Source organism: Sus scrofa, chromosome 4 (genome assembly GCF_000003025.6).
Source record: "Sus scrofa isolate TJ Tabasco breed Duroc chromosome 4, Sscrofa11.1, whole genome shotgun sequence".
NCBI lineage: Eukaryota > Metazoa > Chordata > Mammalia > Artiodactyla > Suidae > Sus > Sus scrofa.
In genome coordinates, this window is record NC_010446.5 from 44620385 (window position 1) to 44637738 (window position 17354).

General features: G+C 36.6%; 1 protein-coding gene and 1 long non-coding RNA gene across 2 annotated transcripts in view; both read left to right on the forward strand.

Moving 5' to 3' along the window:
* RUNX1T1 (RUNX1 translocation partner 1) overlaps positions 1–17354 on the forward strand; it is a 145663-nt gene that overhangs the window by 20093 nt on the left and 108216 nt on the right.
* Positions 527–17354, forward strand: part of LOC110260259 — a 42466-nt gene continuing 25638 nt past the window's right edge. Inside the window, exon 1 of the long non-coding RNA XR_002343225.1 lies at positions 527–5567. This is a non-coding gene — a long non-coding RNA (uncharacterized LOC110260259). The remainder of the gene's footprint in view (positions 5568–17354) is intronic.

A 17354-nucleotide genomic window follows, 5' to 3' on the forward strand; every position in this document is an offset into this window, starting at 1 on the left:
CTCTTCATATCATCCTGGTAAGTTAGGTATTATTATACTGCTGTGGAGATTTACCTCTGAAGCTCAGAGAGGTCAAGTGACTCTAAGACTTTTTCAAGGTCCAGTAGCCGATAAGTGTAAGACCTGAAATTCCAGTCCAGCTGCGTGTAGTGAACTGCTACTTGGTCAGTATAGGTAAGGTACAGCCATTTTAGGAGATTTTATCTTATTGAAGATTAAATTATATCTGCAATAGAGGAGATATTTAGAGCTTCCTATTTTATTTATTTATTTTCTTCCTACTATTTTAAATTGTCTTCATCCTGCTTCATCAGACTAAAAATAATTCATTGACCACCTGCCTTCTGTTTAATTTATTCTTTAAAATAACATTGGAAGGATTTAAAAATAATGCTTTATTGGAGTTCCCGTTGTGGCTCAGTGGGTTAAGAACCTGATGAGTATCCATGAGGGTGCAGGTTTGATCCCTGGCCTCAATCATTGGTTTAAGGATCCGGCATTGCTGCTAGCTACGGTGTAGGTCGAAGATTAGGCTTGGATCTGGCATTGCTGTGGCAAAGGCCAACAGCACAACTCCAATCTGACCCCTAGCCTGGAAACTTCCATATGCTGTGGGTGTGGCCCTAAAAAAAAATAATAATGCTTTATTACAATAAGAGGAAAAGGATTGAAGAAAGACTAAGGAGTATTCAGTTATCATTTGTTCCTTTATTCACTCAGACAATAATGAGTGAACACCTTCTGTGAACCAGGCACTGTGTATGGAGACTGTTGAATAAGCATGGCCCCTTCCCTTGCGGCCCTTGCAGCAAAATGCGTATGTGGCATTCAGGTAAGGTCTGAAGACAGAATAAGATGGGATCTCTTTCCAGAACAGGAGGTGTAATTGGTAAAGTCACTTGGGAGATAAGACTGTGCATAAAAACTACTGCAGTGCATTTACACCTTAAAGGTTGTAAGCTGCAGTTTTTAACCATGGTATCCTACTGTTTATTGTGGGAGGAGGAAGAGCTGGCTTTACAGTGCTGGGTGCCCTGAATGATTCCCATTCTGGCTTGTGTATGCATGATACTGATGGGAATGGGCTCATATGAACAGCATCTGGAAGATAAAGTTTGCCTAGCCTGATATAGACCATAAATGCTATTATAATTTAAAGAAGAGAGAATGACTGTGGGCCCCAGGAGTGGTCAGGGAAAGGTTTGTAAAGGCCACAGCGATTGAATTGGACTTTTATAGCTTTTTACTAGGTGGAGTTCCTTTGTTTTATTCTTTTTAGGTGCCAAGTACTGTTTTAAATTTGGAGGCTAGAGTAATAACACAAGACCCCTACTCTCATAGAGCTTACAGTTTAGGGGTAGGGAGCAGAAAATAGAGACATTTGTAAGATTATTTCCCATAGTGTTAAATACTATGAAAACAGTGAGAAAATAAGAGTAGTGGGGGGGCCACTGCTGGTGGTGTTGAGTCTTTACTTTGGACAGGAGGGAAAACCATTTCTGAGGTTACACTTTGAATGAAACCTGAGTATTGGAAAGGAGCTGGTCATCCAGCAGTCTGGAAAGAATTAATGGACAAAGCATAAAGATGAGATGATGTATTCTCTGGGAGTTTATCCATTAAAGAGCTGTCTACCTCATAAGCGAATGAAAGGAGCAGGAGACTGAGAAGTGTAGGTTACTGCCAAATTATGGAGGGTCCTGAATGTCAGAATAAGGCAAGATAAAGGACTATATGTTTCTCTGATTACATCAGGGGATGAATAGTTAGAAGACGAGAGGAGAATCAGGATGAGTATATGGAAGGGTAAGGAAGCATGTGTAGCCAGGAACTTGTGGATTCTAGTTCATGTGACCTATGGCAAGTGGCACCTAAATACTGTAGTGTTCCAGTCACTTCCTGTTGGAAGTTGAGTTAGTCCTAAAATGAGGCATACTTAGTTGACTATTTTAAATGAGGGGGATATGGAATTGTCCTACAAATGAGATCACTGAGGCCTTGACAGAGCTAAGCTACAACCCAGTGTCAGGGACTAGACTTATCAAGGTAATGTTTTCTAAGTCCCGTATGATATAACACGTTCCTTCTGCAGTAATTCCTCTTGGAACCAAAAACTAATTGTATTTTTATTAATGTAAAGGGGCAGTCTTTATATTATAGAATTTTTTTGTGAAAGAAAAAGGTTAGAGTTAAGGTTTGATTCAGTCCAAGTTGATAGATAAAAAGAGGTGTGTTAAAGCGTCTTTTTTGGAATAACTACACCTTATTTACTAAAGGAAAAATTGTCCCAAATGTTGATACAGTTCTCTAGAGAAAGGAATTCCTGGCAGTGATTGAGAAACACAGTAATGGGGACTGCACTTGATTGCTTTTGAGGTTGATTCTGATGTGTGTAGTCTTTACATCCTATTAAAACTTTGCAAGATAAACTGATACAAGAATGATTTGCCAAGACCAGAAACTCTTTTTTTAAAACCTTGGCTCAGAGTACACATTGAAGGGTTGGGGGAGTAAGATAAAAGCATTATAAATATGAGGTTAACTGAATTCAAATAGAAGGTTCTCTCAAGTTATTGCATTCCTTAGAAAATAAATACATTGTGCATATGGTTCAGATTGATCAAAAAAGTATTCTGTATGCCTGTGATTACATTCCCATCTGTGATTAAGGTTTTCTGTCTGCATCTGGTTTTCACATTATATTTTTGTAACAAGAATCCTTTATATAGCAGAGTTCACTTTCTGTATTTTCTATTAGCTGCAGCTTGAACTACTGCACGGATCGCAGATTTACACATGTGGTTTTCATTACTTCATACCATTGAGAAAAAGTAATATTTGTTTGGGAATGTATGTTTTCCACAATTTCCATGGTAATACAACATGTTGAGCCTTTTTAATAACACTCTTGTAGAACTACAAATTGTTTGAGGCATTCTACTTTCGGTAGAGTTTAGCTTTTAAACTTTTCTCTGTATATGTTACTCTCCTAATGAGGTTTTACAGACTTGAGGGATGAGGATTGGAACATGGCAATTATTAAAGATAGAGAAATTTTACTTTCTGTTGCATGTGATACAGACTTTAGTGTGGAATAAGTATCAAATATCTGAATGTATATTCAATAATGCCCATTACCATTACTCATTATTTCATATCAGAAGGCCATTTACTGTGTTGGTGTCATGAAGCACATCATAGTACTCCAAAGTCATTATTTTGTTAAATCCAAGCATAGCCTCCCCCTTTTTTTTCCGAAGTTATCCTATTGACTGTGATACAATATTTCAAACATAAAAATAGTTCGGTTGGGAAAATCCTCATGGGCAACTTTAGGTTTACCTTGTGTATTACGTGAATGTATATATTTGTATCCCATGTTAACATTTAAGAGTTTATAAACATGCATTTAAAATATTTTGTAACATTATCTTTCTGCCAGCTTTTCTCCTTTCACTTCAGGATACTCTGATTAAAATAGACACAAATGAAGTTAAAGAGTGAAATGGTATATTCTATATTTGTATTGAGGCATCATTTATGGTTGAGGAATTTATCTTTTAAAGGAAGTTTATCCATATGGTAATTTTGTGTGCCTCAAAACTGAGACCCATTATACCATTTTTGTCAGTAAATCCAGCCATTAGTCGGATATTTATCAGTCATGAGAAGAAAGAAATAGACTTAGACTCTAGGGGATTTGTATGTACTTGGCCTCCTTCATTTATTTGGTGGAGATTATTAAATATGGCCCACACAGGCAGGATCTACTACATCAGGCTCTCTGATGCCTTTTGTGGATGGTTGTTGAGGCACTAAATATTATCAAGTACCATGATTGAATCTGAGAAGTGTATCCATTTCCTTCTTTTTTTTTTTCCTAATAATATTTGCTTATCCTCTAGTTACAAAATAATTTTCGCCTCAGTATAGAAACATTGGAAATAACAGAATTGTGTAGCAAGTTACTTGTATTTCTTGAAATAATATTTAACACCTAAATGTATTTACTTCCAGTCTTCCTCATTGGGCATGCCGCCCCACCACCAGTATATGTGTATTTATGTATGTGGATATATATCTGTTGTCTTGGTCATTTTCTTATTGAAATTTTTTGGCTTATCATTTCTTAATAAAATTGTTAGGTTTCATAGTAAACTGAGTGTTTCCAAGTTCTAGCTGATTGTCTTTAATGATCTTTGCTAAGCTTCAAGAAAATTTCCAACTAAGAAGTACCTGGTACTGTGTTTTTACGAAACATTGCTTATTTAATTTTTGCCATAAATAATGTGAAACAACTGATTGAGTGATAGCAGAGTCATAATATGACATATAAAAGGCATTCCTTTTTTTATAGAATTTGCTTGTTTATATATGTCAGAATATATATATCTACCAGTTGTAATTTCTAGGGAGTAGTTTGGTCTCTTAAAAAAATAACAGCAACAACCTTAGTAGTACACTTTTTTGAGACTGCTTTTACAAATCTTTATCCTTTGAATTTATCGAGTTACTGGTTTATATACATATGATTGTGCTAGAGTTATATTTCATAGATTATAAGGACTAAATAGTGATACTTGTTCTATTCATAATAGTGGTGGTAGTAGTAATAGTATAATAGGCAGGAAGTGTTTGAGAATGAATGAATGAATTCTAAACCTATGAATCAAACAGGAAAAATGAGAATATTTGGATTGCTTTAGAGGAAGAAAATAAAGTAGTAGAGGTTTGTTTATTTGGTAAAGTGATTCATCAATAATTGTTGTTACTAATATTTTCATACTGGTTGGTTATATAAGGTTAGTGTTATCAGTTGTTTCAAGCTATTGTACCTAATGATAGAAATGTGTAAATTTCAGAACAGTGACACAACATAAGACACTACTTTGTTTTGAAACAGGATTTAACTTGTATGTAAAATTCCAAAAAATAAACGTACATAATATCTCAAAGCATTTAAACTATTTTTGATAGGTTACTCAATTTTTAAAAATTTAACTTTTATGTAAAATTCCAAAAAATAAAAGTACATAATATCTCAAAGCATTTAAACTATTTTTTGATAGGTTACTCAATTTTTAAAAATTGAAACAGGTAAAATCTAATATAGTTTTTTAAGTTATTGATGTACATATGCTCTAAACCAATTTAAGGAAAGAGGGTTTGAGTCCAGCTTTGAGTCAAATGATTGGAGAATTAAGAGCCCTATAGAGCACGTCATTCTATGAACTGAGAACATGGGAATTGTTTTGCATTTTTCTGAAATTTAGAAGAGCTTATATATGTTTCTTAAAACAAAACTGGTCTAATAATATCGTGTAAGTAGATGGGTGCAGTACTTCAGACTGGTTGTGATATATGCGTTTTTTTTCCCTTTGTTGTTGTCAATAGAAAAGATTGATCTCTGGGCTGGTGAACATAATCTCTGTCCCAGTCAGAAAAGGAAAGAGGAAATTAGCAGAGCGATTGGTGGAGAATGATATCTGTCAAAAGAAACACTTGGAGAGCACTGAGTTTAGTAATAGGTGACTGCCGGAAAAAAGGGAACTTTGAATATTGTCAAGGTAAGGAACAGACAAATATTTTGACTTTGCAATTTACTTACATGCCAAAAATCAATCTCTTATTTTTCCCAATAAATTATACTTGCGAAGATTTTTCTCTTCTTATTTCTTCTAGTGCCTGTTGATAAAGAATTTGTATTATATATTTTAAAAATTTGCCTTTATAATCTTTGGATGTGGAATTGGGTGGGGATCAGTAAGCCTGGCTGTGAGAGCCTTTTTGTTTGATAAGCTTCGGGTCTGAAGATATCAAATGATCAAGTACCAATTTTTTTTTTTTAAACTCTCTTCTGATTGCTGTGCTTCTTGCCATGTTTCATAATACATCTGTTAGAAGCTGAGCAATACTTGGAGTAAAGAGTAAAAGCTATGCCATAATTTCTGTGTTTATTGTAGCTAGAGATAATATTTTCTGAAATAGTTGTTAACTAAAGAGGGAAAAAAGTGCTTGTTAATTTATTATTTCTTCTGTTTGACTTGGATTTTTTTTTAAATTAGTAATATTATTTCCTAAGCAGAATTTATGTCCATAGGCATGTTAAAAAATGTGATATCTAATTTTAGGAAAACAAGCAAATGTAAAATGTCTGCCATTTGGCAAGTGACTTCTTAAAGTCTGCAGCTTAAAAATCAAGGATAGCCCTGAATTATGGATTCCACAGAATTGATGCCTCTTGTGGCCAGCTCTGTATCCGTTTTAGTGGACTTGTGCAAAAGCACATAGATGAATAGAGACAAAACTCTGTTAAGAAAGAGTTGAGAATTAACACAACTGTTGTGTACTACTGATTGGCAAGGGATTATTAAACTTCTCTGACTGCTTGCCTGACGGCATGGAAAGAAGGGGAACAAATATTTACTTTTCTGTGGCCATAGCTGCTGGTGTCCCCACCACCACATGCACACACACAACATTTACTCTTGCAGTTCTTGGAGTTCCCTTGTGGCACAGTGGGTTAAGGATCTGGCTTTGTCCCTGCAGTGGTTTGGGTTACTGCTGTGGCCTGGGTTCGATCCCTGGCCTGGGAAATTTCACATGCTGCTGGTACAACCCCAAACAAGCAAACAAACAGAAAAAAACCAAAAAATAAAACTCTTGCAGTTTCTACAACTGCTTGTTGGCTTGTTCTTAAAGTTCCCAAGAAGGTATTGGCAAATGAGGGTGTTTTGTTTTTGTTTCTGAAAGCTCAGAGAAAATGAAATGATTCCCTGTATAATTATAGGCTCCTTTGAGATAGCCTAAATCATGATTTAGTTTCTGCCTGCATTTCTCTTCCTCCATCTTCATATGATGTTTTTCTGCTACAATTAGAGACAAATTCAAAAGACAGGGAATTAAGTTTAAGTAGTTGAGACATCTCTCATTGCTGCTCCTGTCTTCCTACCTTATATACTCTTACTAAAAATTAATTTTTTGAGAATTCAGATTTGATTGATTAGATTTCTAAAGTCCTGCTTAGAAGGAAAACTGTTGATGTTTTAAAGGAAACTAATAATAACAGCAACAACCCTTGCTTTAGAATTGCTTTCTCTTCATCTTCCATAAGAAGAAAGCTCTTTGTTTAAAAGAAGATATAATTCTTGGCCTTCTGCCTCATATATCTCTATTGGGGGGGTTGTTTAACAGTATGATAAAAATATATAAGGTGCATGGGAGTTCCCATTGTGGTTCAGCAATAACGAAGCTGACTAGTATCCATGAGGATGTGGGTTTTATTTTTATTTATTTATTTATTTATTTATTGTCTTTTGTCTTTTTAGGGCTGTACCCATGGCATATGGAGCTTCCCAGGCTAGGGGTCTAATTGGAGCTGTTGCTACCGGCTTATGCCAGAGCCACAGCAACACCAGATCTGAGCTGCATCTGCAACCTACAACACAGCTCATGGCAATGCCAGATCCTTAACCCACTGAGCAAGGCCAGGGATGGAACCTGCAACCTCATGGTTCCTAGTCGAATTCATTTTCGCCACACCATGACAGTAACTCCCATGAGGCTTTGGGTTTGATCCCTGGCCTTGCTCAGTGGGTTAAGGATCTGGCGTTGCTATGACTGTGGTGTAGGCTGGCAGCTGCAGCTCCCATTCAATCCCAAGCCTGGGAACGACCATATGCTACAAGTGCAGCCCTAAAAAGAAAAAAAAAAAAAAGAAAAAAAAATATATATGGTATAGATTGCACATTGAAAAGAATCATGGATTTTAAAATTTGAGCATATATTGCAGATAGGTAGTATCATTGTCCTTACCCACCCCCATCCCATTACAGCCGTATTCTCTTCTGATCATAAGGCATATATCTGGCCTGCTGGTGGTGAAGCATTGCAGCATGGAAGATCTATATTGAAAGCAAAAATGCATGACAGAGACACATATTTTAAAATAAGTTAACGCATGTTATTTGTTATAATATGCAAATACTGATCCTTCACATTATGCATCAAAAACTCTTTGTTGAGTTTCTTCCCTCTCTTGTGTGTATGAGTGTGTATACATACTTTAACAGTGATGTGTTTAGACACTATATACATTTATGTTTATATGTGTGTTGGCCTATTTTATAAATGTTTGGCTTTTTTTTAATGTTTCATGTAGCACTGAAAAATTTACTCTTAGTTTTTTCTTTTTTGTGATGGCAGTGGAGGTATATAAATATGGGATTTAGACTCAAATTGACCCAAGAGTAGAGAGTAAAAATCACATACTTTTAACTTGAGAAAACATGGAGTATTTACCCCCAGTGTTTTAAAGCGTATCCAAAATATGCAGTGTTCGCTATTCTAGAATTTGTTTTGAAGCAGTTCTTCTATTATGTGTGCCTTTGTGAGAAGTAGATGGGTTTGGGACAGCTAGGAGTGATGTCCAGCCTGAGAAACTTTCTCTTATAATCCATTGAGGGAAATACTAAGAAATGTCCAATATTTGTTACATGAAAAAATTAACTGGCCATATAAGAGGCAAGGGCATATTAGCATGGGAAGCAGTTATGACACAGGAAACTTGTTACAAAATGGTGTGTATTGATGTTTGAATCATGGGCTGGGATATTTATGTAGTCCCAATTTGTAGATATTGTATGCGTTTCAAAAGCCACATTTGTGTTTTTAAAAAGAATGAATTAAAAAAAATTAGTTTAGATGATGCTGTGCACCTTCAAATATTGGTATCCTTATTAGGAAAAGAAGGTTATTTTCTTAAGCAAATTTGTTGGCTTTTGAGAGTCTTTGCATTTATTTTTAGTTTTTCTTGGTCATGTTCGAGGGGTCTGATAGCATTAATGGGCTTTACCCCACATGGAGCTTTGAGCTTATTGTAGCACTGCACACTGATCCCAGGTCAGTGTGATGCGTGAAATCAATTTATTTGAATCTCTTTGCCTCTATAGGAATTTGGCAGCATGCCAGTTGTTTTCATTTAATGTTCTTTGTGTTGAACACAGACAAGCAGGCATGCTTTTGTATTCATCTCTCTTTTGGTCTCTGTCTCTTGCAGCCAATATTTTACTCTATGGATTTTGAGATGAAGGAAGAATATATTATTTATATGATTCTAATCATTACTTAATGGGGGGTGTGCTACTTTCTTATCTTTTAAGGGGTATTTTTTTTATATTCCTGAATTTTTATGGTGACTTTCTTGGTACACAAATATTTTACAGGCTTTTAAAAATAAGATTTTCGATGAAACATAATAAACCAGATTATAGGTGGTAACTTACTTTTCCAAATGCTCATTTATCAAAACTGAAAATAACAGTATTAACACCATACAACAGATATTTAAGCTGTGAGCTGGATTATCAAAATCACTTATTTCTTGGGGAGTTTTCTGAATGTGATGATTCTTATTTTAGTCAAATAGATGCCAAAGAAAAACGTGATTATTATCTGGCTGTTCCTGTGTTTGAATAACTCATCTTGATTAAGACACTGGTGTTTTACATAGATTTGTTATATGTGAATTTTTACAAAGTTCCTGCCATGAGGGGGATTTTTTGCTTTTTTAAACTTTGGAGGGTAATGACAGGGAATAGCACAGAGGTTTTTTTTTTTTTTTTTTTTTTTTTTAATGACAGATAGACTCAGACCTTTCCATGGATGTTTTTGTCAGGAGGATTTCTTTCTGGGTCAGCTTTAGGAAGAGGTGGAGAAGGAAATGAGAGAGAGTGGAGAAGAGAAAGCTCTGTTGATGCTCCGGGCAGTTCTTGCGGAAGTTGATATGCAGAACCAGGGAGCCGAGGCTTTGGGGTCAGGCTGTACCCAGCAGCCCTGCTTCCTTGTTTAATTACCTGAAGAGCAAAACAGTCAGCCTGAGAGTGTGTGAAAGCCCAGTATCTCTGCAGCCGCCTGGCGCTCTGACATCCTGCAAGGCCAGCCCTGTCTGTCCGCCAGCGTCAGGCTGGCTCCCGCCCTGGGTTCCTTTCTTTTTGGAGGCATTGTGTAGAAGAGGGTTTGGTCCGGAATCCGAGGTTCCTGCCAGGGCTGTGTCCCTGCCTTCTCTTTCTGGACTACACTGACAGACATGCTGGATTTTTTTTTTTTTTTTTTTTTTTTTAAGATGGGTTTAAAAATCTGTCTTTTGCATTTTACACTCTGGCCCTGCTACAAAATAATATCTCTATCAACAGCCACAGACGGTAACTGGTGGAGGACTGGACTCAGTTAATGGTTTCTCATTTTCCTAATTCCTATTATATAGTGTCCTACGTGTGTTCTCTTCTGGGTCAGATTCATGAGTAGTTTGATGTGGAACTAATAATTTGTTTTTATAAGGTAGTTTGGGGTTTTTAATCTGTCCATGACAATAGAATCGTCCATTTTTAAACAAAGATGATAGAACCTTGAAGGTTGGGGTTTTGCCTTTCCTTGGATTTCAGTATGAACTTGGACATTTGCTTTGGGAAGGGCCACACCCTTCGATGAAGCTGGAGTGGTGAGAAGTAATACATGGACAGAAATATATGGCCAATTTGAGAGTAGTTATAGAATAAATATTCTGGGGAAGGCTTGGAGATGGAGCCATTTGGGAGCTCCCTGGAGTAGAAGATGTTATCTTACCACCAAGAGGAAATCCAGCAGGTTCTTTATCCACAGTGTGGGCTGATGAAATGTCCGCACTGTGGGTGGGGGAGCGAAGGTGGTGGTGGTGGGGTTTCCTGCAAAGGGAGGGGAAAGTGTGACTACACGTGCAGTGATTTGGTTTTTCCAACTACTTCATTAGGATTCTGTCATGCAGACTCAAGAGCATTTACCCTTTTCATGCACATATGTGCTTCCCATTAATGTTAACGGGAGCTGTGGGCACGTAACGAGAGAGCAGTGTGTCCCTTCGTGGTGTGCATGAGCACAGCTCCAGGGGATTGATTCTGGTCTTTGCAAAGAATAAAGAAATTGGACTTTGCAGGGAAGAGTTCGGTAGGAATTATTCTAAAAACTTATTTTTCAGATTATATTTATGGAAGCAATGTCAATATTTTCTGTGTGTGTATACCATTCCAGTGAAAAGTATATAATCATTTAAATAATTGGATTAGCCTGGTGCGTCTTGTGATGGAACTGGCATCACCGTGATCTATTATGCGCTAGCAGAAGTAGCTCTGCCATAAGTGTTATGTGTATCCTCGGGCATGTGCATGTTTATTTATGTATCAGCCTGCTGCATTTCTTTCCGGGTATTTCTCTTTCAACATCAGTATAAATATGAGAAAAGAAAACATGTAAATATAGTTTAAGCCACAGTCAACATTCCTAACTGGTGTCTTCCTCCACTGACAGACTCACTGCAGGTACCCCCCTCCCCCCTTTCAGGCTCCAACTTTTTGGTAGTTCTATCCAGCTGGAGCTTTCTTAAGTGCAAGTAACGTTAACACCAGTTGTAGCATTAAGCCTTAGCAGCAGAGAGTGTATAATGTGAGAAAAACTTGGAGGATGTTGAAAAGTGAATTGGCAGAGGTGTGGCTTGCGGGTGGTGGCACAGGAATTAAAGAACAAAATATGAACAAGAAAATGGGGTTGGTGCCTTGTGCTGAGTGTGCTCAGTAAGTGTGAAATGAAATGGCAAGGAAAAAGTATATCTGTGGAAGAAGAGGATGGGAGGAAGTAAATTACTCTAAAAAAGAGGAGGGAATAACCAAGATCTATTTGTAACTGTGGGCCTGTCAGTTTACCAGCAAGAATCAAAACAGGTTTTTTTGATAGATAAAAAAGTCATAGTATTCCAAAATTTTAATAAGATTTTGGTATCTACAAATAAAAATTTTAATAAGTCAGAATGACAATTGAAATTTCCATACAGAGTAGAAATTGGGTTGAGATTTATAGGTTTTAACCACCATTATTTAACACCGTTATTTAACCACTGTTATTTCAGAATATACAGAGTTACATTCTATTTTGCCTGGTCTCGTTGGGGGTGAGGTGGGGGTGAGGGGTGACATGATGAAACCCAGTAGGGTAAGGGTGAAACATTAATTTACAAATTTACATTACCATAAAAGCAGATATACTGCGTTGGATATTATTTGAACAAATGAAGCCGTTTTGGAATGAAAACTTGTAATGGAATCCATGGAAGCTAAAAATCATTTTTGAGTAAGTTTGAATTTGTTTATAAATGTGGCAAATTAGTATTTGTGGATGCATTTTGCTAATTTGCAATGTGGAGAGAATAGAAGTGGAGAGTTTGTTAGAGATAAAAGTCCAGTGAGAAGAATGTGATGAAAAAATTCTGTGCTTTTTTTTTTTTATTGCTGTGTATTTGCTCCACCTGGTGGATTTTGTTGAAAGTGTTTTAATTCATGTTAATGAAAAGAATATCTTTCACGCAATTTATAGGAAGACAGATCTTTTGTTTTATTTTTGTTGCTGTGAAAAATAGTTTCATTCCTATCAAGGTCAACACATTTATGTCTTTTATTCAGTACTTACATTGCATTGAAAGTAATATTTATTGTTTCTTCTGGTTCAAAATATAATACATGCTAACTTTAGAAGATGTGAACAATAGATGAAAATAGGAAAATAAACATGATTTATAATTTCATCACCCAAGAACTATTGCATTATTTTTAGGAATAGATGTTATCAGAAGACCATTTTGCATTTCCATTTACTTAAAGGTATGTGAAATGATAAATACTATGCCAAAATGTGGTTGATGGTGATTATTTTAATTATATTTGGACATATGCTGCCCTTAGAATTCCCTTCTCTTAAAAAAAAAATCAATGTTTTATGAGAACTGCATTTGTTTGGTAAGCTACATGTCTACAGAAGGCAAAGGTAGCAGAGATTAAAGGTACCTCATGCATTCATAGGGCTGTTCATGGGGTGATGAGATCTGTCGTTTGCTGGGCTTACACAGATTGCTTTTTTTAGAAATCTTAAGGATTCAGTTGTTCTTTGATCATCTTATTGTTTTCCTTAGGTTATTCTTTTTTCTCCTTTAGACTCTAAAAGCTCTGTAACAGAAGGTGAAGTTTTGAAAACAGTGCCTCCATATGCAAGGGATTTGGAGACCTTTTTATTGTCTTTAAAATTGTCATTCATAGTCCTCATTAGCATTTATTGTTGCAAGCGTACAAGCAGAAAATGTGAAATTGGTATGTCATGAATAGCCCCACAGAGCTCTCGAGCCTCTGACTTTGCCTGCAGTGTGGTGTGGGCTGGGCTTTGAGGGAAAGCTGTCCAGATGGCTGCCTGCACAGAGCAGAGCTGCAGGTTTTTGTCTCTGGTGCTGGGAGGAGGGAAAGTTCATTGGAGCATACGCCATCACCCTTGCGTTTTAACAAAACTAACTCGCCATTAGTCAGGATGGGAAGGTGGTGACATTGAAACAAAGGTTTTCCATATAGTGTTACAGTCCTTGTCAAATGGATGAAGGATGAGTAGAGTGTTTTCTACATTATCTGAGTGATTGTTATAGTTATAAAAAAAGATAAACTATGTGGTAACTTATTTGCAGATGTACATGCAAGTGTATTCTTTTTAAGATTGTCTGTTTTTATGGGAAAATGCTTTTTCTTTTTAAGCATGTTAATAGTTTTATTGAAATACAAGTTATATACCATACACTCCATCCATTTAGAATTTACATTCAGTAGTTTTTAGTTAATTCATAGTGTTGTGCAGGAAAATGCTTTTGTATGAAGAGACAGAGTTGATATGGCCAGTGTACAGCCTGTCAATTACTAAGGAGGTGTTTTAAATTTTTTAAGTAATTACCCTTTGCTGGGGCCTTTGGAGTCATCACATGTAATGAGGTTAGTAGGTTTGAAGTTTGCATTTAAGTAATAAAACATTCACACAATGTGTTATATCTGTTTGAATATTTCAGAACTTTTTTGAATACTAGGTATTGAAAATCAAAAGGTGTTGGTAGAAAGAACTGCAATGTATTGTGAAATTTTAAGGGCCTTGCACTGTCAGAAACAATTCGTAATGATTATGAATATAGATTTTGTTTATGTGTAGTACATATATTAAACAGATTTCGTTTTGCAAAATTATATATCCATGCACCCTGTATTCTTAAATATACTAATACACATCTTTTCATTCATATGTAGAGAACATTATACTTCAACCAGAGTTAAGAACCAAATTCATTGCTTGGAAAATGGTCGGGATGGTATAACATTTTATTCTCTAGGTGTTGAAGATGGGAAAAAAAATATTACAGAGACTTTTTAGCTTATACTTAGGTAGTCATGACCATTTAAAAGGCTGTTATAAATGGAATCTTCAAATTTCAGTTTAGAACATATTAACTCACTTCAAGTGATGGAGATACAAAAATCAAAGGGACCTGAGTTCTCTAGTTGGACACATCTCAGGTGAGGGGAAGGGGTCAGGACTTCCAGTTCTTGACCTGCCCCTGGCCCTGGTAGATTGAGATTTCTTGACAGACCTCTCGGCATGTTCTCCATGGGACACTGTGCTATGGTGCTTTGTCATTTAGTTGCAAGTGATCCAATCAGTGAAGCTTTGCTGCTGCTGTGATGTCTGGTATAATCACCTACTAAGACAAGCTTCCTCTATCCAGCATGTTTTCTTTTACTTGATTCCATCGTATTGCTAGCATTTAGGCCTTCTTGGACAGCCCCGAGTAACCCTTTGACCCCATGATGTTTATATACCGTTCAAATTCTTAGGATGGCAGTCATGTCTCCTGTTCTTTTGTCATTTAAGCAAAGTTCTTGTGAGCTCTTCTGTGGGCTGGCTGAAAGTTGAGGAGACATGAATGCTTGCCAGTCATTTACCCCAAAGGAAATATTTGAGGGAAAGAGCGTGAATGTGTCTAGTTGTTTACAACAGACATTTTCATAAAGGGGTTTAAAATGACAGATATCCTCTTACCTTTATGGACTACTTCATGAACTTTTAAACTTAATTTCTTTCTATCCCACTCATTTCTTCGTGGTTTGCTGTATCTTACATTGTAGTCTAACGAAAACATGAACCGTTTGTTTTTCTTGCAAAGTATAATTGGATTTATCTTTGTCAGGAGACAATCTATTATGGCCTTTATATAGTACAGTTTCAGATGTCTTTCAGTGGCAGAAACAAATTAATGTACATTTTTATTAGGTGTTGTATCTATTTAATTGACTGTCAAAGTGATGAGAAGTTAGGAAATCATCCAAAAGAGAGGTCCATCTCCTTTAGCCCAACAGCTCACACATTAGGTAGGTTTGCCCTGTCAGTGGGATGCCTTTAGAAAACACTAATAGCTTCCAGCTGGGTGGAAAATCAAAACCTTTGGGGTCTGACAAAACTAGCAGATTTGAATTTGAAAGCAGAGCTAATGCCTCCATTTTATTTTTTACCACTCGCCCATAAAACATTATTTTCCAATATGTCAGCCTCATTTGGTGGCCAGTGGTCTGAAATTGAAAGTGGAACAAGCAAGCGGAGAAATCTGGACATAAGTGAGTCCGCCCTTTCAAGCTGGTGTGCCACTTTGTGGATGGGTCTCCCCTAAGAGCAGGGGGGTCTTAATGACCATTCATCAATGCTCGATGGCTGGTCATTGAGTGCCTTCTCATTCAGTTTATCAAGTCTTGCACATAAAAAGTCAGAATAAGCCTTATTCAGCTTTGTTAAAGGCAACTAGGAGTAAAATGCTCCATTTGAACCCATTTTGCCCTTGTTTTTTCACTTTGTTAATGCAGCCCTGCTTAAATGAGTGCCTTTATTGGGTCGGTTAGAATATCTGAAACTATTAATTCTCTTGTATTGAATAGCTGGTGGCAGGCCAGAGCAGATGGGGTAGGAAGGTATTTGGTTGGGTGTATTGCTTTCAATTAGGATCAATGAGGTTTCAGCTTCTTTGAATTAACTCACTTAATACCCACTGTGTGAAGTCAAGTCGTATCACCACAGCCTGCTAGAAGTGGGGGGAAAGTTGAGAAGACCTGTGGAAACTCTCCCTTCACCGGTATAGAGAGCTTTCCTTAACTGTAGACCGTTTCGGTAGACTGCTAGTCCCTACTGGTAAGTCAGGTTTGAACAAAGGGGAAATCTGTACAGTAGGGATGGTGGTATTCTTCTTATTGTTTTGAATATATTTTAATTAAAAATGCGTTTCTTCATGGTAATACAGGACAGTGTTTTGTACCAGAGAAAACTTTCACAGTACAAACTTTTTTTTCTGCACTCACCTACATAAATACATTCATCATGTTATTGATTGTCTATTTTTATTATACAGTTTGGATGTTAGAGATCTTGGCTCCTTATACTTTTTTTTTTTTTTTTTTAAATTAAAGGGAAAGTTATTTCTGTCCAAGTAACTGTGTAGAACTACGTATCCAGGCTTCCCTGCTCAGGGAGAACTGCCAAATGGGGTTGCTGCTCTGCTTGCCTCCATGGCTTAAAGGATAAGAGGAGGAAACTGGTTCCTGGAGAAAATGCTGAACTAGTCTCAGATGCACACACATTCATTTAGGCCCTTTCTGCAATCAGACTTCTAGGTGAGAATCTCCAGGGATCCAGGTTTTGTTGACGTGGATCAATTTAAAGTGGCAATTACTGTAGTCAGATAACAGCTTAAAAAGCTTTTTTACACATAGAAAAGATACATAATCACACGGCATATGGAAGTTCAATTTTCTGAGCTGTAGTTTAGGGACTTGCAGTGTACCGATATTAAGACCCAGTTTTAAAACCGGATATCATCCAGTTTTCTTAAAGTGTATTGCATTTTTGTCCTATGATTTCCCATTTTAGAAGTGATTCACCATGCATATTGATGAAAGTTGAAATTCCCACTGTGAAAATGTTCTCTTTCTAACATAGGTATAGTATTAAAAAAAAAAAAAAATCAGTAGCATATAGCACTGAGTGGCTTAAAAAATACTTTCTTTAAAAATGAAAATCTAAGATTTAGGATGCTGGATTCCATAAAGGCCCTTATAGCAGGGCTTAATTGATTATCACACTCATGCCTGCTATAAAGCTTTCTGTCATAAGAATGTTTGAGCTCGGTGCATAACTGTACTGAAATCCATTACACAGAACTGCATTACAAGTGACATCTAACTAAGATGAACAAAAAGATTGGCCTCATAAATAGGGTGCAATATACTATTAGTGACAGAACGGAGTAATCATTATGAATTGTAGTCTTTTTATAAGTTGTCTCTGACAGTGATGGATTTTTGAAGGGTCCGCTAGTAAAGCAGCACTTCTTGGGTGCAATATTCGGGGGCTGTAGAAGTTCTCATTGATTAGCTCTGTTTACCAAAGATGATTTATTTTCAGTTTGTGCAGGGTTTGTGTGTGTATGT